The sequence below is a fragment of the Manacus candei genome, unplaced genomic scaffold (genome assembly GCF_025592945.1).
Source record: "Manacus candei isolate 608988 ecotype Guabito, Panama unplaced genomic scaffold, ASM2559294v1 h1tg000142l, whole genome shotgun sequence".
Classification (NCBI taxonomy): domain Eukaryota; kingdom Metazoa; phylum Chordata; class Aves; order Passeriformes; family Pipridae; genus Manacus; species Manacus candei.
The window spans coordinates 1,639,392-1,662,295 of record NW_026138190.1 but is presented as its reverse complement, the minus strand read 5'-3'; the positions used below and the strand labels follow the sequence as shown (position 1 = coordinate 1,662,295).

Here is a 22,904-nt window from a genome sequence, read left to right as displayed (position 1 = left end):
GGGCCCTTTGCAACAGGCTGATCAAGCAAGGCATCAGTATCGACAACCCCTGATTCAAAGCTAAGAAGCAATGCAGCATTTCCCAACGAGGATGGATAACAACACTTCACCAAGAAAAAAGAGAGTTCATCTACCATCTAGAATAAGGACTCACTATGGTCCGACATTCATGTAACACAGTCCTTTAAAATCTTGACACTCATGTAAAGTATTTTTAAGTCTACACACATGTATATCTACACAGTTTCTCTCTCTCATACAATCTTTTTCCAGTCATTCATTGGTGGCCACCTCAGTCATACTTCACTCACACATAGCTGGAATTTCTATTATACTTTTACATTTTAATTACACACTTTACATTTTAAGTAGTTATTGGCTGTGTACTTCTCAGTTTGTCATCTTTGGTAGTCACGTCCAACAACTGTACCTGGCCTGAAAAGGAATACCTACAAGGAATATAAGGCCTAACAAATTTAAATGAGATCTACTCTGATTTAGCATCTGTTTATGCACCTGCATGGTCTCTTTCCCCCCTTTTTATATTTTAAAATGTTCATTTGATGTGTAAAATGTTTTCTTGACAACAGTTTGTCCTATAAGTGAGTTAGGAATCTCTGCATAATTGTTTTAGCTCTGGAAAACCAGCAAATTATAACATTACTTGTCCTTACAGTTTTTCAAAACTTCCTAAATTGTGGAGAATTAAACCAATGTCTGAGTTACATGAGTAATGAGTGATTGGCAGCAACACATGATTTCTGTCTATAGTCGGTACCTAGAAAAATGAATAGATAAATCACTATTACAGTCTGCTAATACAGTTTGAAATTCAGTGTCTTCTGTGAGAAGTCAGTCCAAGTTGTCTCCAATGTCTGGGATGTAATTAACTCTCAGCTCTTGTTCATCTGCTTCTTTTAGTTGTTCTTCACCTTTAATAAAAAACTCACAAATTTGTTATTAATAGTTCAGTCAGTTTTAAGTGGGTATCATGGGTAATTTTGCAGTTTTTCTTTGAAGCTGAAGGCCTAGTGATGACTCTGTGCAGTATGATTCTCTCTGTAGGAGATAGGTTCTATGGCTTGGTTTTATGAATTTTTTCCTGGAGCATTCTTCAATCCTGCTTCTCAAAGAACATTGGTTAGAACAATCACATTTAGTTTTTGCTCATCTTTTTAGGTCTCTAACTTCTGTATTTCCTTTTACTTTGCTTTTATCATTTTGAGCAGCATTTTATCATGTTGTACTGCAGAAAAATTCTCTCCTATTGTAAAGGAAAACAGTGAATTTCAGGAAGGTCACTGTAACTTCAATAAAAGCAAATAGCAGCTTTCATTATGAAGAAACAATTGGCTGTTCAAAATCTCAGCATATGGAAATCTTTCAGAGGATGGGATTACTGATTTTTATAAGGTCTTAGTTGCATAATTGGATTAAATATAGTTTTGTATCTTTTACTTTTCTATTATCAAGCCACACATGGCTTGTGATTTGAACAGGATTCACAAATTCATAGGGCAGATTCCTGCCTCTCTGAATATAAAAAATGAAACTGGAGAACAGTCATGTCCTTTTAAAACTTAAGCAGTCTCATCCAGCCTCTGAAACGATATGATCAGCTAGGATTTATAAGCAGCTAATTCTGAATTTTTGCTGATATTTATATATTTTTCTGGGATATGCGTGAAAACTTTAAACATCTTATTTAAACAAAATAGGTGTAACAGTTTAACTTACATCGAGGTATTTAAGAAGTTAACACTCTTAAAGTAGCTCTCAACTTTAGCAATTTACATAAAGCCACAGTAAAACTCACTCAGGCTGCTTTAAACTAGGGTTTTGCTCATAAGAGTATACCAGGGGATCCAGAATGCACACCTGGCAAAGCAGCAAAAGTTCTGGTTTAAGCTTGTCACCTGATAACAGGGACACACCTCTGCTGCTTAGCACAGGGACTAGGACAGATGCAGTTTAAACTTGAAACACTGTCTGTTGTTAGGCAGTTTCCTGTATTATATCTTTAGATTTTATCTCTCTTTCCACAAAGGTGGAAACTTCCAGCTAGAAACAACTTATTTATTTTTCCCTTTTTGCTCTGGCAAAAACTGCCCCTGCCAAATAAGATATTTTTGAGCTAGGTATTCCACCAAAAAAATCTACCTTAAAGCTATCTGTAAAATACAGAAGCAACGAAAGAATGTTTACAGAGCTGTTTGAGCGGGGGGGGAGAGGGAAGGTAGAGCAGCTGTGCTTAGAGCTCTGCCGGAGAATCACTCCCCACACACACACTGGAATTGTCTTATCACAGGCAGTTGTCTATCAGCAGTTACTTTAAAAACTCTATTTCTCCATTACATTTATGTATGCATTCTGAAACAATTTTGGTTATTTTAATGAACAACTTCAGAAAACAGTTAGTGAGACTATGTTATGAAATTGTAAGACAATTTCTTTCTCCAATCAGAAGGTTACAAAGTTGCAATTTCTACAAAGCAGGATATTTTGATTCTCCTCCCAGCTCTGAGGGAGTGAATAAAGTTTCTGCTAAGTTACCAAGCAACAGACCATCTCTATCATGTGAAATACACTCCGTTTCTTTCCCTGGCAAGGCTGAATCTTTTCAAGGGAAGGCTTTTTACTTTTCTTTTTCCTTTTTCTCCTGGCAAAGAACTTTGTTTCTTCACATACACACACACAGTAACAGTAATATTGTGAGTTCACAAAACCACATTCCACAGACACTACAGTTAACACAAGAATTAACAGAAATATCAGAAGGCAGTCTTTTACCCCCTTTTTCTTTCCACCCCCCGGTAGGGATCGTTGTCTTCAGGCTTCCATGACACCAAACTTGATTTGTTGCATATTTTTCTGTGTTTTATCTTACACACATTGTGAGACTGAAACAGCCAATTAGTACATGAACAAAAAATAGGTAACTCAGGCTGTGAATAAGCAAGAAAAGGAAGCAGATGCTGACTTTTGAGTTCGAAGGCTTATACAGGGATGGGCTTTGCTATCTTGTTTTCTGCCCAGCCCCCGTTGTTCTAATTTATCTCTGTCCCTCTCCATTCACTTATAAATCTTGACTTGGATTTCTTTTCTTAGTTGTTTTCTCGGTGGAGTTATCTGGTGGAAAAACTGCTTTTTCTGCAGCAGTGGCAATGGAGAGGGGGGGTCCTGACTTCTTTTTTGTCTCCGGGAGTGAATTATTAAATTTTTCTGCATTTTTTGCTTGGAGCTGTAGTTCAAGGACAATTTGTTACATCGACAACCTGCTTATCTTTCTGGGCAACTGCATTTCAGAGTTTTAGTTCTTATATGAATTATTGCATAGATTGTTGCCTCCCGTACGCTTCTAAATCTTTCAAAGTCTCACGGAGCAAGTGTTAGGCAAACACACGAAATGCAACTTAACATAGTAACTTCAAAGCCTTATTTTCAGTACTATAACAGCACGTCGTAAATAAAATTCAGTAACCTTGACATTCTTTCGGTTAAGGAGGGATTTCCACGTAGATAGAACTACACTTTCCTCCTTCGTTATGCGCTGTCCCATTGTTAAAATATAGTCCCCGGTGGCACCCCCGTTAGCTTACCTAATGAGGGTCAAAAAGTTCAGGTCCGGACCATTTCGCGGGAACCACCCGCTCTCAAGCTTCACCGGGCTCCGTTCCCCCTGTGCTTCGCCCCACAGGTCCAATCTCCCTCTAGGAGAGAAAATCCTCTGCTCTTTCCCCCTCTAGGAGGGAAGTCACGGCAGTTCCGCAACTGGAGATAAATCCGTCTTCAACATTGCGATCACGTCGGGGTCACCAGATGTCGCTGATAATGTCGGAACGGCCAAAGCGACACGAAAAAGGTTCCAGCAAAGTTTATTCCAAGGGAAAAGCAGGGACAGCCGCCCGGGGCTGCTGTCCCTGCTTTGCAGTTTTTGAACACACGTAATGCACACGGATAGGACAGTCCAAACTTTCACACCAGAATTCTTACAGCTAATAGGTGCATTTTCTAAACTCTACTTTCTCACAATAACTTTGCTCTTTCTCAAAGCAGCCCAGTTCTTTCCCACAACAGTCCTGAGCACCTGCTCTTATTTTTCTCTCATGTTGATGTTTTTCCCAACTACTCTCGTTCAAAACAGGTCCTTGTTCTCATGAGACAGTGCTCCTGTTCTCATGAGACAGTGTTCTCTGTTCCCACGGGACAGCTTCTTCAGGATGCATCAGTATGTTGTCAGGATCAGGGCCTCCATTTTCAGTCCTCTCTTTTCAGTCCATCTCAGGGGTATACTTTGATCTGGTCAACATCTATTGCTTCGTCAGTATGTGCCAAGGTGCTGACAGACCCGCTGTCACCCGTGACAGGCAGTGATGCTCCAACTGTGTCCTTCTCTTCCGATTCCCTCCTTCCCTTTGCCTCCCCACCCCGTGCTTTTGGGGCTGGGCAGATCTCCCCCAGCTCCAGCTGGGCCCTTTCCATGCTGCAGACATGTGGCACCTGCACTGATCAGCTTTGGGGTTGCTTTCTGTCTTCTGGAGCTGCACGAGACAGTTGGGACACGAAGATCCAAACAGCAGCTGGAGTTGCCTGGGAGAACATGGATGTTTTTGCTTGCTTGGGGAGAGCCAGGAGAGAAAGGGAAAACTGCACAACAGCTTGGAAGAGCAGATTGATCATCTGTGAGCAGGGAATTCACCTCATTGCAGAGGTCTCACTCCAGGCCTTTCCAAAACCTGAGCCTTGGCATGAGATCCAGGCTGTGCTTAAGATCTCTGGGAAGAACTCTGTGCTAGAGGAGATTTCCTGCTGCAAAACTGCAGCTTGCTTATACTTCTAAAAAAAGAAGAATATATAAACATGGGGGAAATGGGTCATGTGAAATGTAGCTGTAGAGTATTACTTAAAATTCCTACCCACAATCACATTAACCTATTTGAGACCAATTTCAATTTTACCCAGAAAAGGATACAATTTAGATGAAGTATGCCATTTTTATATAATCTCAGGGGTATTCATCCTTGGGGTTTTTTTTGTGTTGGTTTTTCTTTTCATTCTGTGTAAATCAACTGGACTTTTCAGTACTGTAATTAGAGTCAACCTTATTTATGTGACAAGTTAGGTTCTTCTGTTGAAAGAATTCTACAATAAAATGACATTTGGGAGGGCACCTGCCCCTCAACAGGCACCCAGCTCACCCCAAGAGGTGCTGGGACCCCTAAAACCTCCCCACAGCCCCTCAAGGACCCCCAAATGCACTCAAAGCCCACCCAGGACTCCACCCAACCCCTTTTCTGGGGGATTTCTCTGGGCACTGGTGGTGCTGGGAGCCCCCCGGCCGTGGGCGAGGAGCTCTTGGGTGAGTGGGGGGTGGGAAGGGGGCAGTTGGTGGGAAAAGGGGGGTCAGAGTGGAGAAGAGGGGTGGTGGGACCCCAAACTGAGTGGGAGGGGAGTGGGACCCCTCAAAAGTGGAGGGGGAAGAGCACTGAGGTTTGGGGGGTGATGAGAAATAAGTGGGAGAGGTCAGAAGAGTGGGGAAAGGGGATGGTGGGACCCCCAAACTGAGCATGAGGGGGCTGGGGAGTGGGGGGATGATGTGGAAGGGGTGGGATGGGGGGAAAAAGTGGGGGTTGGGACCCCAAAAGTGATCCTGAGGGGGCTGGGGATTGAGGGGACCACGGAAAAGTGGGAGGAACAGGGAGAAGGGTGGAAAAGGAGGGGTTGTCTGGTGGGTCCGGCAGACCCATGGGGGTCTTTGGCACCAGGTTTTGGGAAAGGGAGTAGTTCCCCTGAGCTCCCAACTTCCTGTGGGGTGCTGGGGGCCGCTGGATCCAATCTCAGCCTTGAATCTTGCCAACATTTTAAGTTTAGAGGAATTAGGGAGGTGTGACTGAACCACTTTTGTCCCCCATGTTTTAATGATGGCAAATCAGATCTATTGATAGATAGATAGATAGATAATTTATTTAGGGTTACAAATGATCAGACAAAAGATCTTCATCACAATTATTTACTGCACAATAGAAACACTAAAACTACCATGGGTACAGGATAAGATAGGACAGTGCTCTACACTAAAGCAATTGTTGAAGCAATTCTACTCAAGCTGGCACCAAAGCAGTAATTGTTTATTAGAGATGGATGGAACTCCCCCAGACCAATGGGGAGATCTCTGCTCTCAACCTCCAGCAGTGACCCTGGGGGGTCCCCAGCCAAGGCAGGAATCTCCACACACCCCCAGGAAGGGTTCTGTTGGAAGAACCTGCCCCTGGGAAAGGGGACTGGCCCTTTGTGGTCGAAAGGGATGGACTGACAGTCACTGGACTCCAGGGGTTGCCTCCCCATCAGGGGGTTCATTTGGGGTGGAAGCAGCGGCCGAAGCTCTTCCCGCAGTCGGGGCACTCGAGGGCTTCCCTTGCCGGTGGGTCCGTTGGTGTGAGGTCAACTTAGAGCTCTCGGTGAAGCTCTTCCCACACTCCCCACACTTGTAGGGCCTCTCCCCACTGTGGATGCGCCGGTGCCTGATGAGGTGGGAGTTCTGGATGAAGCCCTTCCCACATTCGGTGCAGAGGAAGGGCCTCTCATCCATGTGTGTCCGCTCATGCACGAGGAGATGCGAGTTGGTCTGAAACCTCTTCCCACATTCCCCACACACATACGGCCGTTCCCCAGTGTGGATGCGCTGGTGTAGGATCATTTCAAAGCTCTGCCTAAAGGTCTTCCCACATTCCCCACACTTGTATTCCCCACACTTGTAGGGCTTCTGCCTAGTGTGGATGCGCTGGTGTAGGATCAGTACAGACCTCTGCCTAAAGCTCTTCCCACATTCCCCACAATTGTAGGGCTTCTGCCCAGTGTGGATGCGCTGGTGCTTGACAAGGGTGGAGTTCTGCCTGAAGCTCTTCCCACATTCCCCACACGTGTACGGCCGTTCCCCAGTGTGGATGCGCTGATGTTGGATAAGGTGGGACCTGCAGTTGAAGCTCTTCCCACATTCCCCACATGAGAAGGGCCGTACACCAGTGTGGATGTGCTGGTGGGTGAAGAGGCTCGAGCTCTTCCTGAAGCTCTTCCCACACTCCAAGCACCTGAAGGGCTTCTCCCTGCTGGGAGGCTGCTCAGGGACCACCAGCTCAGAGCTCCCCCTCAAGCTCCGGCCGCCTTCCCGGCACAGGCTGGCTCTTTCCTCCTCAGAGCACCCTGGGCTGGCTTTGGAGCCCCTCCTGCGGGGGGATCTCCGGCCCTTTTCCTCCCCGCTGCCTTCCTGCGCCGGGGAGCCCTTCAAAACGGCCTCTCCCACCAGGCTCTGCCGGGGGGATTTGTCCTCCGGGCTCTCCGTCCTCAGCTCGGGGCCTGGGGCAGGAAGCAAGAAGGACAGGCAGGGGATTTGCCTCCGGCCCACAGGGAAGGCCAAGGACATCCCCCCAACTCCGGCCCCGGCAGGACGGCGGCGCCAGCGGGGTTGTCCTGCAGCCGGGGCCATGCTGGGCTGACAGAGCCAGCACAACACCCGCCCAAAGGGACACTGACTTCCTCCTCACCTGCCTGGGGGGCCCAAGGCATCTTCCTCTTCCTCACAGCCTCCTTCATCTGGTCAAGCTTTGGGAAGGACAAATCCTGATGTGGGGTGGAAACAAGGGCTGAGTGTGTTGGCTTGGGGGTTCCTCCTGCCCAAGTCCATCTCTAGAACTCACCGGGCATCCTGTGTCTATAAAAACCTCCAAAACACCAAGATTCAGCCCAGAGAAACCCAAACCTCTGAGATTCAGGCAAAAAAACCCCCTCAGAAATAGCAAGAAGACCCTCGCCACCCCAAACTGCAAAAAGTTAAGATTGAGCTAAAAAATACTCCAAAATATGAAGATTCAGCCCAAAAAAAGGTGATGGGGACTGAATTTAACCCTCCAGCAGGAAAGTCGTTTGATTTCAAGCTCATCTTCAAGGGACACCCTGGCATTGGAGCCTGGGCTCTAATTAACCTCTCCTGTGCTGCCAAACAGCAGGAGCTGTATGGCCAAGGGACAAACTCTGTGATCCCTGTCAGTGTCCATGGTCTCTGTCAGTGTCCTTCAGGGAAATTGGGAGGAGGAAATGATGAAACCGGTTTGGAACTAAACTGGTGTTAAAGTGAGAAAAACCTTCCATGGAAATAGAACTTAGACAGTTTTTCCTGGGCTGAACGAGCTCATTCAGGGATGAAGGACTGGGACATCTGTGGACACTTGTGCTGGTTTCTTTGGACACTTGTGTTCCTTCAGAGAGCCCCTGGAAACACTCTGCTGTTCACTCCCAGTGCCACCAGTGCCTGGGTCCTGTCTGCAGCAGCAGATTGCAGTGGGACTGGAGAAATGCTTTTCTGAGCCTCTGGGCTGGACACAGGCACAGCCTGGCCCTGAACCCAAGGGAAACAAAGACAAATTCCATGGCTTTAGCTGGAGCAAGGCTGGGGGGGGGTTCCTGAGGGCAGCACTACACCAGACTTTTGTGTGTGTGTGTCAGACAGGCAGAAGCACAAATGCCTGCACAGCCCAGAGCAGTCAGTGTGGGGCTGTGCTTGCTGCTGCAGAGACCCCCAGGGAACAAACCCAGGCAATAGTTTGGGTTTATTCCTTGCTCTGTGTCACTGGAATAGGATGTTCCACAGGAGCTCTGTCCCCCTCTGTGGCACCAGGTGGCTCGAAGCTGAAGAGAGGGGGGGTCAAGTGCAAGGTCCCTTCTGAAGTGTGTCCCTAAGGAGGACACTTGCCTTGTTATTGCTTGTTACTTGTAATATCTTATAGATATATCATACAATAGCTAAGGATGGATTCTATAGAATATGTGCCATACATATGATACAGAATATATCTGATTATTGCTTTACCTGCCTGTCCAGACAGATCTTGTGTATGCACAGAGATTGTATTTGAGGGATATGTTCCTCTCAATACCCTGTGAGCTCCACTCCCAATGCCAGCAAATTCCTGAAGCTCCCCCTCCTGTGCCCTGCAGGTTTTGGCAGATTTGCAAGAGCAGGGGAATCATTCCCTGCAGCCCCTTTGCACTGTAGGAAATGGGAGCACTGTGCACATCCTGCTGCCCCCAGATTCCATTCTGGGTGTGGGAACGACCCTGGGGAGCAAAGAAATGCCTGGTTCTGCAGGAATTGGAGATGCTCAAGGGGCAGCAGGACCAAGTCAGGGGCCTGGGGGGGCCTGGGGGGCTTTGGGGTGCAGGAGGGTCCTGGGGGAGCTGGGGAGGGGCTTTGGGGATTGGGGGGACAGACCAGGACAGACCAGGACAGACCAGGACAGACCAGTACCTCCTCACTGCTCCCTGGATCTCTCCTGGAGCTGGGCCACGTTGTCGTGGGACACCTGAGCCCCCCCCCAGTGCCCTCCCAGTACAGCCCAGTGCCCCCAGTACAGCCCACTGTGTTCCTGTCCCAGGGTGCCGGGTGATCTCTCTTTGTGGGGGTTGGAAGGGATTTGAGGGGGGTTTGGGGGCCTTTGGGTGTATTTGGGGGAGTTAAAACAGGTTTTGGGGGCATTGGGGCATCAAAGGGATCAGTGGGGGGAGGGAACTAAAGGGAAAATGGAGGTTAGGGGACATTTGGGGGGAGTTAGAGGGGCTTGGGGGAAAGAAAAGGGGCTGCACCACGAGCAGGTGAGTCCTTAGACCCCCCCGGTGTCCCCAAGACCCTCTTGGTGTCCCCAGTTCCCCCCTTGACACCCTGAGACCCCCCTGGTGTCTCCAATGTTCCCAGGGACTTCCCACAGCCCCAGTTCCCCCCTTGACACCCCCAATTCCACTGTCCACAAACCCCTCCCCACTGTCCCCAGACCCCATCCCTGATGTCCCCAACCCTCCATCTCACCCCAGGAGCCCCCCCTGGACCCTCTGACCACAAAAATGCCCACTCCCCGCTCACAGAAAGGCCAAGGGCATCTGGGGACACACTGGGGACAGTTGGGGGGCTTTGGGGGGCACTGGGTGATTACTGGAGGATACTGGGACACACTGGGGGGAACCAGGGGGTCACTGGGAGGGAGTGGGAGGTTACTGAGGAATGCTCGGAGGGCACTGGGAGGGACTGGAGGTGAACTGGGGCACACTGGGAGGATACTGGGCCATACTGGGGGTTACTGGGTGCTCACTGCAGGATCACTGGCCCATACTTGAAAGCACTGGGAGGTCACTGGGACACAATGGGTGGTCACTGGGGGGTTACTGGGCTGTACTGAGGGTCACTGGGAGGTCAATGGGATATACTGGGGGCACTGGGATCCCCTTACCCAGATGTGGTACATCTCCCCCCCCGGATTTTGGGAGGCATCCCTAGGACCCCTTGGGGCTGGGGGACCCCCTGAACCCCACTGCTGGGCTTTAGGGGACTCCACAAAATCCCCTCAAAACCCCTGAAATCCCCCCCTCGACCCATCAAAATCTCCTCAAGGTCCCCTCAAATCCCCTCAGAGACCTCATCACCCCCCCACGACCCCCTAAACCCTCCCAGTGACCCGCAAAACCCACTTTGGACCCCCCAAGCCCATTCAGGGACCCCCCAATCCCCCTCAAGGACCCTCAAAACCGTCTGGGACCCCTTAAACCCCCCAGAGACCCCAAAAGTGCCTAAAAAGTTCACGCAAAACCCCCACGACCCCCAAACCTCCTCACAGACCCTCAAAACCCACCTGGGACACTCCAAATCTTCTCAGAAACCAAAACCCCCTCAGAGATCCCCAAACTCCTTCAGAGACCTTCAGCCTCCCCCCTAAGTCCCCTCAGGACACCGAACCCCCCCAGGGACCGCTCAAAACCTCCTCGGGAACCCCCGAACTCCTCGGCTAAGCCCTCCCGAGCCCTCCAGCCTCTCCACCCACAGCCGCGCTCCCCGCAGCCCCCGAGGGGATCCCCAGAGCCCCGCTCTCGCCGCCCCCCCGCCAGCTCTCACAGTTCAGCGCAGAGGCCGCCCCGCCGCCTCCTCCACCACCGCGGCCACGCGGACAAAATGGCGCTCGCTCTGCGCGCGCACCGCCTGCACTGACCCGCGCCGCAGCCAATCAGCGCGCGGCCACGGCCCCCGCCCGCCCCCGCCCCGCGCGGGGCATTGTGGGAGTTGGAGTCCTTGCGGCGGGACTCGATAGGACGAGTTTGGTTTGTAGGTTTTCTATCTTCTTTTATTTTCTCCTTTTTCTTTCTTTCTTCTTTATTTAGCCCACTTTTTTCTTTCTCTTTTTTCTTTTTTTCTCTTTTTTCTTTCTTCTTTCTTTTTGTTTGTTTTTTTTTTTCTCATTTTTTCCTGGTTTTTTTCTTTTTTTTTTCTCTGAAGTCTAGACAACTTTAGGAATAAATTTAAAAGCCAACACAGTGCTATAAATGTAGGATGTAAATGTAAGGAAGTAGTAATGAAATCTCTGGCAAGACTTCACTCATACTGTGCTCAGTAATACTTACCACATCATCAAAATCTGGTATCTTAAAAATGTGAGAAGAGAGTTGATCCTAGGAATAAAAGTTATGAGCTGGGAAGACAAGAACAGAAAAGCCCTCCTTCTGAAACAGTCACAGAAAAGGCAAATAACAGAGACACAAATATTAAGTGATGAAAGAGAAGTCACACAAAGAAATATTTTAGGTTTATGCAGAAGAATTACAAGCATTGCCCCATTTTTATTAATTCTTCCTTACTTTATTTGCTGTGATAAATAGCACAACTCTGCTTAAAACTGGGAGAATTTTACTGATTAATACACTACAGACCACTGAGAGTTTGTGTGCCAGTTCTGCTTCTCACTCGTTCAGTAAAGCTGAGCAGAACTTCTGATTACACAGAAATGCCAAGTGGCTGCAGACTGGGCTGGAAGGGAGCAAATCACCCTGAAAAACAAAGTCCCAGTGCTGCCTGGGAGTGCAGAAGAGCAGGGACGGTGTCAGGAAGACACCTCCTGAGAGGAGCATGAACTGAACTCAAGTCCAGTTTCCTTTTTCCTTCTATCAAAGTTATTTGGGAGACAGTTGTGACAGTTTTTCTCTAAAATGCAGGCAAAAGGCCAAATCTTGATTTCCTTGGCTTTGGCATTATTGATGTTTTTGGATACTTTTTCATTCCCTCACTTCAATTATATGGCAAGACAGCAGAGAACTCTGCAAAAAGGTTTCTTTAACACAAGTTGAAAATTCAGAGGTTATTTTTAGTTTGAAAAAGAATTGTACTCTTGGCTTACTTTGCATAAAGCTCATATTCACTCCTCTGATGACAGTAAAAAAGCCAACAAACTACATCAGAAATCTCAGACATTAAGGTATGTTTGGCAAGTACCATTACTATGGAAAAGAATAAACTGCTGTATCTTCCCTTTCTCTCTCCTTTTCTCTCTTCAGTCTCAGTGGCCTTTGTGTCTCATTGTCTCACAATTTTGCAGGTATTTACATTTTCCCCATCTTACAGCACAAGGATATCCCCTTTTACGTGGTAGCCAAGCTGATGTTTGCTTGGAAACAAGCTATAGGAAGGAAAAATATTTTAATTATGCAAAGGGTTTCAAGAATTCAGATATAAAAGTTCAAATTTTTAAAACTCGATTTCAGATTTTTTTTTTCGAAACTACAGAGAAAAATCCCACAGAGTAATTTTTAACTGTAAATGGAACCAGCAATAAAGCAAAAGCACTTTTATGGCTGTCATGTTTAAGAAAGATCATCTCCGGTTTTGTCCCCAGCTAAAGCTGGGAACAAAGCAGTGATTTGATTCCCTCTACATTTCAGCCTCAGCAAGATCTTAAAAGAACCTTCATTTTCCCCCACTTCAGCTTTTTTTTTTGTTTCCTAATATGGAAAGGTGATGAAAATGTCAGAGGGTGACAGAACTCTGCTGGAGGAACACAGAGTTCATTGCAAGCAGAGGAACTTCAAAGCTTCCTCAGCTGTGCCAAGTGGCTCAAACCTTCAAACCTTTCCACTTTACTCAAGTGCTTTATGCTCTTCATCAAAATCAGAGATTATATTATTCTGAAGTTAGATAGATATCATGCAAGTGTTTGAGAATTTGGAATATTTTTAAATGTGATTTTTTTCACATTGTGATTTTTTTCACAATGAGTTTTTTTTAAAAAAACTACGTTTAATTTTTCTTTTCGTTTTTAAATTCACATGAAGTGACATAAGAGAATGTAAGAGAAGAAAAATGAAAAAGAAACAGAAGACATGGAACAGAAAGAATCCCATTGGAAAAGAATCCTGGTGAAAAAAGGAAAGAACAAAAGAAGAGAAAATAGAGAGGGAGAGAAGAGAGAAGAGAGAGAGAGAGAAAGAAAAGAGAGAAGGGAGAGAAAGAAAAAGGAGGAGGAGAAGAGAGAATAACAACTGATGTATCCAAAGGACTGAAATTTGACATAAAGGAAATCTTTCAAAAAAGTTTTATGATGTGACTCTCAGTGTAATACTGAGCAAAATGGAAAACCAAATCTGTCTCACAGGGAAAAATCTCATATATCCAGGTTCGATCTTTTCTCCTAATTAATTCTGACCTAACATCAGTTTGCTGTGTTTGTTCATTCCTCTAAGGGGGCCTCTTGGCTTCAGTGATCCACTTGCAGGAACAAATTCTTTCAGATGCAAATATAAGTTGTATGATAGGATTCCCACTTGTTTGCATGATTAGATCAGGGATCCTGTGATGGGGTTCAACATCCAGTCCCAGAGGTGTTGCTGCCTAAACTAACATTGACTGAAATCCCCTGGCTGCAGGAACCATCTCCTGTAGGGATTGAACCAACAGCAGCAGCTACAGGTCCGTAGGGTCAATGTTGGCTGCTGGGAACAAGCCCAAGCCAGAGGCAGAGGCAGTGCAGGATTCCATAGGCAGTGCAGTATTCCATAGGCAGAGCCAATGCACTATTCCATGGGCAGAGGCAGTGCAGGATTCCATAGGCAGTGCAGGATTCCATAGGCAGAGCCAATGCACAATTCCATAGGCAGAGGCAGTGCAGGATTCCATAGGCAGAGGCAGTGCACTATTCCATAGGCAGAGCCAATGCACTATTCCAGAGGCAGAGCCAATGCACTATTCCAGAGGCAGAGGCAGTGCAGTATTCCATAGGCAATGCACTATTCCAGAGGCAGAGCCAATGCACTATTCCAGAGGCAGAGCCAATGCACTATTCCAGAGGCAAACAAGCAGACAGGAAAGGGCAGGTGCTAAAGAGTCCAAAGCAAAATCTCACATCTGTCACTGCTGAACTTTCCTGTGCTGTGCAAATCACACACGGAGCACATGAGAGCCTAAAGAAGCCCTTCACTGCTCAGGCCATTCTTTTTTCAGAGTATCTTCCCTTTTCTGTTTCACACAGGAAATACAAACCAATTCTTTGAGGCTCTGCTCTGTAGATGAGTCAGCACCGAGTTACTGAGTCAGCACCAAGAACCCCTCAGAGACAACTCTGCAATGCAGCACAGAATCAGCAGCCACCACAACCTTCATCTCTCTTGGTATGACTTGGGAATCCTTTTCTGTTCCTTGCAGGTGATGATTGAACCTCACCTTCCTGCTCCCAGCTCAGCAGCAGCCTGTCTTCCTCTGCTCTTTGATCAAACAAAACTTCTGTCCAAGTGAATGGCCATGAAAAGGGAATGCAAAAGGGACACACCTACACCAGCTAGAAATGGAAAAGCTTTCTTGACAAAAAACAAACCAAAACAAAACCACAGAACAAAACACTCACAGTGTTCAGGGTGTATTTGCTCAATTCTCTCATTTCCAATTGTTATGAAGAGAACAGCCAGAGGGGTTTGGAGCCTCAGTCACTGTAAATCAGCACATTGGAACTGACTTTCTTACAACTAAAGTTCTGGCTCAATATATTGCCAATGGCTTATATTACTGTTATTAAACAAATTCTCTGTCTATCCAGTAAGTGCTCCTTGTCAGCACTTTCAGCTTCTATTCTAAAACAGGTTCCAAAATGCAGCTGAGTCTCTCTCTATTCTTGGACTAGATCAGCTGTCCCTGATAGAACACACCACCATTCAGAGGAAAAAATGAAGTACATGATACACCTCTCCCCTTCACAATATGTTAACTATACAACTGTTTTCATTCTCTAGTTCTTAAAGTTAACCATGTGACAAATTAGAAGCCAAAAAGAACAATTTTTGTAATAAGAACTACTAATGCAAACCTATTCTTCTGAACTCCCAGTCCTCAGTTGAAATAGTAAATAACATTTTGTTCAACAGAGTGTTTATGGAATTGTTACATGCACAGAAAAAGCACTTTTTCATACTCACCCCCTGGAGGCATTTTTTAAACATTTCCCCTCCAATGAGTAGGAAAGTTTAAAAATTAGTGTTGACAGGTTGGCACATAGGAGAGATTCAAACTTTAAGCATAAAAGTGGGCTGCCTACTAGCAATTTATATGCCAAATTCATGAGAACATTAAACTTTTTCTATCTACAGTACAGTTTTAACATGTTAATATTTTTATTTTCATCCACCTGAACCTGGAAGGAAAACGTGTTTCCTCTGCTGATATTTTTATTCCATTATTAATCTTTCTTACAATGGCTAACTATACTATATTTTAAAAAGACAGTTTTGAGTAACAGAATATGAATTAAAAGGAAAACACTCTATTCCAAGTTGCCTGGATAACAACTTTAATTTAGAGTAATTATACAATTAGTTGAAACATTAAATTCTAGTTATAGCAGTGGGCTGGAAAATGCAGACCCAGAGGTTCAGCCTGACAGACAGTGACACAGTGACAACCCTGTCACATCATTCCATGCCATTCCTGCCCAGCCTGCCCCAGTGGGGACCCAATTGGTGAGGAGAAGTGGACGAGGCCTCTCTTTTGCCATTTGTCATGGGTGTTTTTCTCTCCATCCTGCTCACAGGTCCTACTGTAGCCCACCAGCAGGTCTGCTGCAGATCTGAACAGCAGGTGCCTCAGGTACCAGGACAGTCCTAAAAGACATTGTTTCCTTCAGACAAGTGGTTTGTACCAGAACCTCCTTGTTCCTGCACTCGCCTTGTCATTGCTGCCAGGAACAGACACCAGCACTCCAACAAGCAAGGGCTCTGCACAACACAGGAACAACCGAAAGAGGCAGAAAACAAACTCCTAGATCTGGTGCACCGTGTCCTTCAGCACTTCAGACATTGCAAACAACTGTGCCAAAAGCTGAATTGGAAGGGGAGGAGGCTCAGAGCCACCATCTCCTGTAAGCTGTTAAAAAAGACTAAACCCTTTGCAGACGTGAAGGGCTTCCCGAAGCTCCTTCATCTTTCCAGATTTGTGCACAGTGATGGTTTTGTTCTTTTCCTGAGCCTTCCTGCTCAGCTCTCCACATCTCCCCCAAAGTATCTGAGGGCCTTCTTTCCCTGAGCCTGCTATTGGAGAAAAACCTCAGAAAAACTCTTCCCACTTTACTCGTAGTTTATAGCAGATCAAAGGATCTCAGTTTTTCAGGAAAAGATCCAAATGAATGACATCTAATGCGTGGGTTTTAAAAAAATAGATTAAAGGGGTTGCACTTTTTAAAGGTGCAAGGAACACTCAATTCAACCCTCACAGTTGAATCAATAACACTACAATAAATACCCACATCAGAAAAGCATCTCTTTTAAGTCCTGAAAACCAGAAAAGGGACTTTCCACAGGGGTGTCCTGTCATCCAGAACTATAAGGGAAGAATTCATTAGAATAAAGAAGTCTATAAGTGTTCTGTCCAAGATCCAGGTGAGATTCTCTCTCTTCTAACATTTCACTGACCTAGGAAGCAAGAATTTGGCACAGAATTAATATCAGAGAAAAATGAGACCAGTGAAACCTCCTGAGCTCAGGAGAACCTGACTGTGCTGGGGAATCAGAGCTTTCCCCCTGGGAAATGAACTGCTCTGAAAGAGTGGGAAGAAACCAGGAACAAAGGCTGAGTTCAAATGCTCCAGAGTAAACAAGTCCTTCCTCACCAAAAGGTCTGAGCTCCCCTTAACTCATCTCTAGACATCCCTGGAAATGAAACAGCCTGACCTTGAACCCAAGGGAAACAAAGACAAATTCCATGGCTTTGGCTGGAGCAAGGTTGGGGGGGGATGTGTCACTGCTCTATGACATCACATGTTCCCCGTGACATCACATTCTTCCTGTGACATCACACCTCCCATATGACATCACATCCATTATATGACATCACATCTCTCCTGTGATATCATATCTCTGTGACATCACATCTCGTCTATGACATCACATCCTTCCTGTGACATCACACCTCCCATATGACATCACATCTCCACTATGATGTCACATCCATCATATGACATCACATCTCTCCTGTGAAACCATATCATCCCTGTGACACGTCCTCCCCTGTGACATCACAGCTCCCCTATGACATCATACCTTCCCCTATGATATCACATCCACAATATGACATCACACCTCTCCTGTGATATCATATAATCCCTGTGACATCACGTCCTCCCCTGTGACATCACATCATCCCCCTGACATCACAGCTCCCTTGTGACATCACATCTTCCCCGAGACATCACATCCTTGTTGTGATATCAAGGCTCCTCTATGACATCACATCCATCATATGACATCACATCTCTCCTGTGATATCATATCATCCCTTTGATGTCATGTCCTCCCTCCCCTGTGACATCCCACTGTCCCCGCGACATCACATCTCGTCTATGACATCACATCCTTCCTGACATGACATCTCCTCTATGACATCACACCTCCCCATAACATGACAGCTCCTCTGTGACATCACATCTCCCTTGTGACACCACACTCCCCATGACATCACAGCTCCCCTATGACATCACCTCTCCTGTGATGTCATATCATCTCTGTGACATCATGTCTTCTCCTCCGACAGCACAACCTCCCCGTGACAGCACAGCTCCCCTATGACATCACTCCCGGGGGACTCCCAACCGACCCAGGACACAGTAACACACAGGCAGCACGGCGGGGGGCACCCGGAAATCTGGGACCCCAGCACAAACCCTCGGCGGGGGGGGCTCCCGAGGGACTCCCAACGGACCCAGTGTTATAAGCAAAATCAGCACTAGACTTAAATATATTAGTAAAAAATTTATTAAAGATTTATATAAAAATCAAGTAAACAAAAAACAGCGCGCTGGGTTGCCTGAGGAGGCTTCCGCTCCTTCAAGGCACACAGTTCAATAAGTTTTCAGTCTGCCTTTTTATAGGTTTGTAGCTGCCCATGTTCTTAAAATCCCCTCCTCATGTTTCGATTCCTTCTTTTCACGTCATCAGGTCTCTCTGCGCCTGCTCCGCTCTGTGGCTGGGCCGTTCTGCGCCTGCGTTATCCTGTTCCTAGGAAACAAGCTGGGCCACTTTCCTTTCATTCTTTTGACATAGTCAACTTCCTCGGCATGAGTGCTGTCTGGCTGCTGGGAAACGGTCCTTGCTCTCTTTTCGTTTCCTTTTCTTGACATGATCAGTGCCTTCCCATATTGCTTTAAGTATCATTTTATATATATATATATATTTCTAAGATCTACGGGTAACATAACAAAATATCACTCATTATTGTAACATAACATTATGATTTGTATTTACAGTGTTGCAAATAGAAGCTGATAAGCAAATTATCTCTTCTTTGGTCTTTATTGGCTATCACACCAGGACCCCACCACACACACGCAGCGCAGGGGGGGGCAACCGGGGGACTCCCAACCGACCCAGGACCCCACCACACACACACAGCCAGCCATAAACACAGTTCAGATGTTGACTAATGTGCTGTTTAATTTTATGAAAAATTGAGCAGCTCCCTGAAGCTCAAAGCATGAAACCAGTCAATTGAGAAGCACTGAATGACCAGAGAGCAACTGGAGGAGGAAACCAGGGATCAACAGGAAGGACACACATCCAGCAAGTCTGCTGAAGAGATGTCCTTAGACATGGCTATTTAAACAGGAGAGGTGGAAACACCTGAAGAGAGAGGGAGATGAAGTTATAGATGGAATAGTGGTAATACAGGTATTACAGGCAGATCAGTATTTCTTCTCCTGCCATCAGCACACGTCCAGGAAATTCTTGTTCTGCCATGGTGGGAAAACTTTGCCATTTCTTAAAAGTACTCCAATGACCCAGTAATGAAAATGTGCTTCAATACTATTTAATGTAAAAGTATTAAAACTGTGCCTTTTTCCACATAGACATTACTTGTCTGGCCATGACCAGGCAGCACCACAGGCTGTGCTGGATTATGGGGTGTCTCCAGTGGCACAAAGGAATCAAGTGGCCATTGTGACACTGCAGGGCCTCATGGAACCAAAGGATCCTGGGATTCTGCATGATGAAAAAGGGAATAGAAACAGAGGTGGAAAATGTCATGGTTTCAGGAGTTTTAGTATTTTAGGCCGTTTTTCCAACACTGTTTTGCAGGGACTGTCTCTTCAAGAAGGAATGCCTGCCCCACGCTGGGGCTGGGCAGGGAGGGGAAGAAAGAAGGAAAATGCCAGGCAGCAAAAGGAACATTTCTCCTCCCTGGACCCCGGGGGTGGTGCCTGGAGAGTCCCCACGGCGCCGTCCTGCCCCGGGGCCCTGCTGCTGCCGCCCCGAGCGCTGAGCTCGCTCAGCACCACGGCCGGGGAGAGCCCAGAGTGACCCTGAGCCCAGGAACGTGCTTCTGCTTGTGCCCCCATTTCCCAGAGTTTCTTTGGCTTGCTGGGGCAGAGGGGGTGGTTATCAGGGAGGACCCTCCACCATTTTCCCCCTTTATTCCAGGGGTGCCAGGTGGGTGAAGAATTCCCCTCTTTGTGGGTCAGCTGTTCCTTGTATATCTTTGTGGTTGCTGCTATTTCCTTGTCAGTAAACTCTTAATTTTAATAGTTTTATCTCTCTGTATTGGTAAGAAATAAAAAGGGAGGGATTCAGTTCCTTGGAGTTCCCATCCCAAATTTTATCTTTAACCAGTTGCATCAGGTTGTGCAAAGTCACAAATGCCCAATCATTCCATAAGGTTCCACAGTGTCCCTGGATTCCTTGGGTTCCCTGAGGTCCTAGACTGTCCCAATGGACCTTTGATTCCAGGAGACCCTGCAGTGTCACAATGACCCCCTGATTCCATGAGGTTCTGCAGAATCCCAGGGTTCCTTCAGTTCCATGAGGCCCTGCAAGATCACAGTGGTCCCTTGATTCCATGAGGTTCCACAGTGTGCAAGGCTTCCTTGGGCTTTGTAAGGCCCTGCAGAGGAACAATGGATCCTTGATTCCATGAGGTTGCACTGTTTCCCAGAGTTCTTTGGCTCCAGTGTGACAATGACCCACTGATTCCATCATTTTCCCCAATGTCACACTGGACCCTTGATTCCATGAGATTCTGCAATGTCCTGTTGGTTCCCTCTGTTTCCAAAAGGTTCTGGGATGTCACACTGGCCCCTTGATTCCCTGACGTTCCACAAAGTCCTGGGGTCCTTTTGATTCCATGAGGTTCCACAGTGTCCCATGTTCCCTTTGGTTCCAGGAGGCCCCAGTGTATTCCAATGGCCCCTGGATTCCAGGAGATTCCACAGTGTCCTGGGGTTCCCTTGTCTCCCTGACTTTTGGCAGTGTCCAGGGTCCCTTTGTTCCCAGGAGGTTCCTTTGTTTCCATCAAGCCCTGCCACGTCCCAGACTCCCTTTGGTTCCATGAGGTGCTGCAGGGTCACAATGTCCCCTTTATTCCATGAGGTTCCACCATGTCCCAGGGTTCCTTTGCTTCCATGGGGTTCCACAGTGCCAAAACTCCCTGCTTTTTATCCTTCCAACATTTGCGGGCCCATTCTCTCCCTGCCTGGGATGCAGCACCATTGTGCAACCAGCTGAGCAATGAAGAGCCCTGGACTGGACCAGGAGTGTGGGGAAGTGTCCCTGGACTGGACCAGGTGCTCCTGCATGATACAGGTGGGAACAATCCGGAGTGTAACAGTTGGGGAACACAGGATAATCAGTCATCCCATGAAAGCATTGGAACATTCCCGGCCTGAATTGTTAGCCCAAATGGAACAGTTTGGATACAATTCCCAAATATTTTGGAAACTCCAGTCATTCCTGACCCCAGGATGGCAATTCAGCAGATAACTAAAGCCAGTCCCCTTGGGAGCCCACACCCAGCGGGGCTGAGGGAGGCCCTGGCAGCTCCCCAGCCCCTCCCTCTCAGTGGGACACCTCTGGCAGCCTCTCCCAGCTCGGGAACCCTCCAGTTTGCAACACTCCAAAGAGCGGCGCTGATGCCCAGGACAATTCTGATCCCCCTCCACAAACACTCCTCCAGCTGGGACCCTTGTCTGGTGGCAAACACAAAGGGATTGGTGGGAGTGTTTCCCTGACAACGAGAATTTGGGAGAGGGACCTTTCCACCCCCAGCTCTTGATGTGTCCACACATCTCTGCCTGGGTGTGGGTATGAATTGACTGTGGTGGGAATGTTGTTGTGAATCTCTAATTCAGTCACTGTTAAAATTGTGGCAAATGCTATTGAACCACTTGATAACTGTTCAAATTGTCAATAATTAAATGCTACTACTCTCTTTTACCCCCTTATCTTTGTGTCCAAATCCTTTGCACTCTGACGCTCCTGCATCCCAAGGCTCTGTTTAAATCATTCCCTTTCATCAAAAATATATTTTTCATGACGTTCACTTTAAAATCTTCCTCCTCAGCTAAACTACAAAACAACTCTAATTAGTTGTTGATGACATGAAGACAATTAAATTAACTGAAAGTGTTTTTCCGTGTTTTAATGAGCCCCATGGTGTGTTTAGAGATGAGTCCATCATCCTCACATATTGAGAGAAGACTGAAGCAGCTGCTCAAGAAGTCAGAAGCCAAAGTGCAAGTGCCTTGAAGCATTGCTGGGCCCCACTGAGGGCAGGCACTGCCAAAGCCTCCCCAGGGACTCCTTGGAGCAGCTCCTTGGAGGCCAGGAGTGCAGGCAGACCAAGGCTCTGGGCAGGCCCCTGCAATGCTGAGCAAAGCCTGCCTTGGTTTTGTGGAGCACAAAGGCCAAGGGCTGAGCCCCAGGCCCTGGCCCAGCAGATCCTGTCCCTCCCGGCTGGCTCAGGGCTGTTTGGGGGGCACTGGGATGGGAGGGGGAGGAACAACAAAGGCCCAAAACTGGGCAACCCCTGCCAGGCTGCTGAGGGAGGGGCGAGGCAGAACCCAAGGGCAGAACCTGCCAGGAAAGTGGCTTGTGGTGGCCTGAGTGGCAGAGGCAGCTGCCAGAGGCAAGGGGACAAAGGCCTGGGTGCCTTTGGGCCTTGCAGCCCTGCCAGAGCCCTTGGCCATCTCTCCTGCAGGCTGTCCTGGCCTGGCCCTGCTGCTGCTCTGGCCTTGCAGGCTGCACACACCCCTCCTGCTTTCCCACCCCCTCCCAGCAGCATTTCTAGACCCTCCCTGATGGCTCTGCACCAGCTCTGGCTGTTCCCTGGAACACAAAGCCAGGCCATCACCCTCTTAGTGACCTCTGTCTCCATAAGATTCCCCTTTGAGTAACATTCCTTTTTCCCCACCTTCAGTCTGAACTTTCCAAGCTGCACTTTACAAGTTTCTTTTTCTTTCCAGCATCAAGAATAGCTCCATCCTGTCAGATCTGCTCTAGACCCTCTCTAGTTCTTCCTCATTCCTCCAGAATGGGGAACCTCACAGACAGACAGACCAGTCCAGATGTGGTGACCCCAGGGATGAGTCTAGGGGGGTGACACCTCCCTTATCTGAGTGGCCACACTCCCCCCAAGGCAGCCCCACATGCAGTTGGCCTTATTAACTTTGATCCTGAGCCCCTGTGCCACAGGACATCCCTCCCAGAGCCCAGAACCTTCTCCTGGGGGTCACTGCAGAGCTGAGCAGATCCAGGTCACCTCCCATTCCTCTGCCAACCCCCTGGGCCTGCTCTGG

At 47.4% G+C, this 22,904-nt stretch overlaps 2 protein-coding genes across 2 annotated transcripts in view; both read right to left on the bottom strand.

The window, feature by feature from the left end:
- LOC127462839 (zinc finger protein 239-like) overlaps positions 1-22,904 on the bottom strand; it is a 172,603-nt gene that overhangs the window by 50,480 nt on the left and 99,219 nt on the right. The window contains 1 exon segment of the mRNA XM_051771762.1: positions 8,931-9,301. The gene's annotated coding sequence lies outside the window, so the exon portion shown is untranslated.
- Positions 1-22,904, bottom strand: part of LOC127462895 (serine/threonine-protein kinase pim-1-like) — a 120,049-nt gene that overhangs the window by 18,332 nt on the left and 78,813 nt on the right. The window lies entirely within an intron of this gene.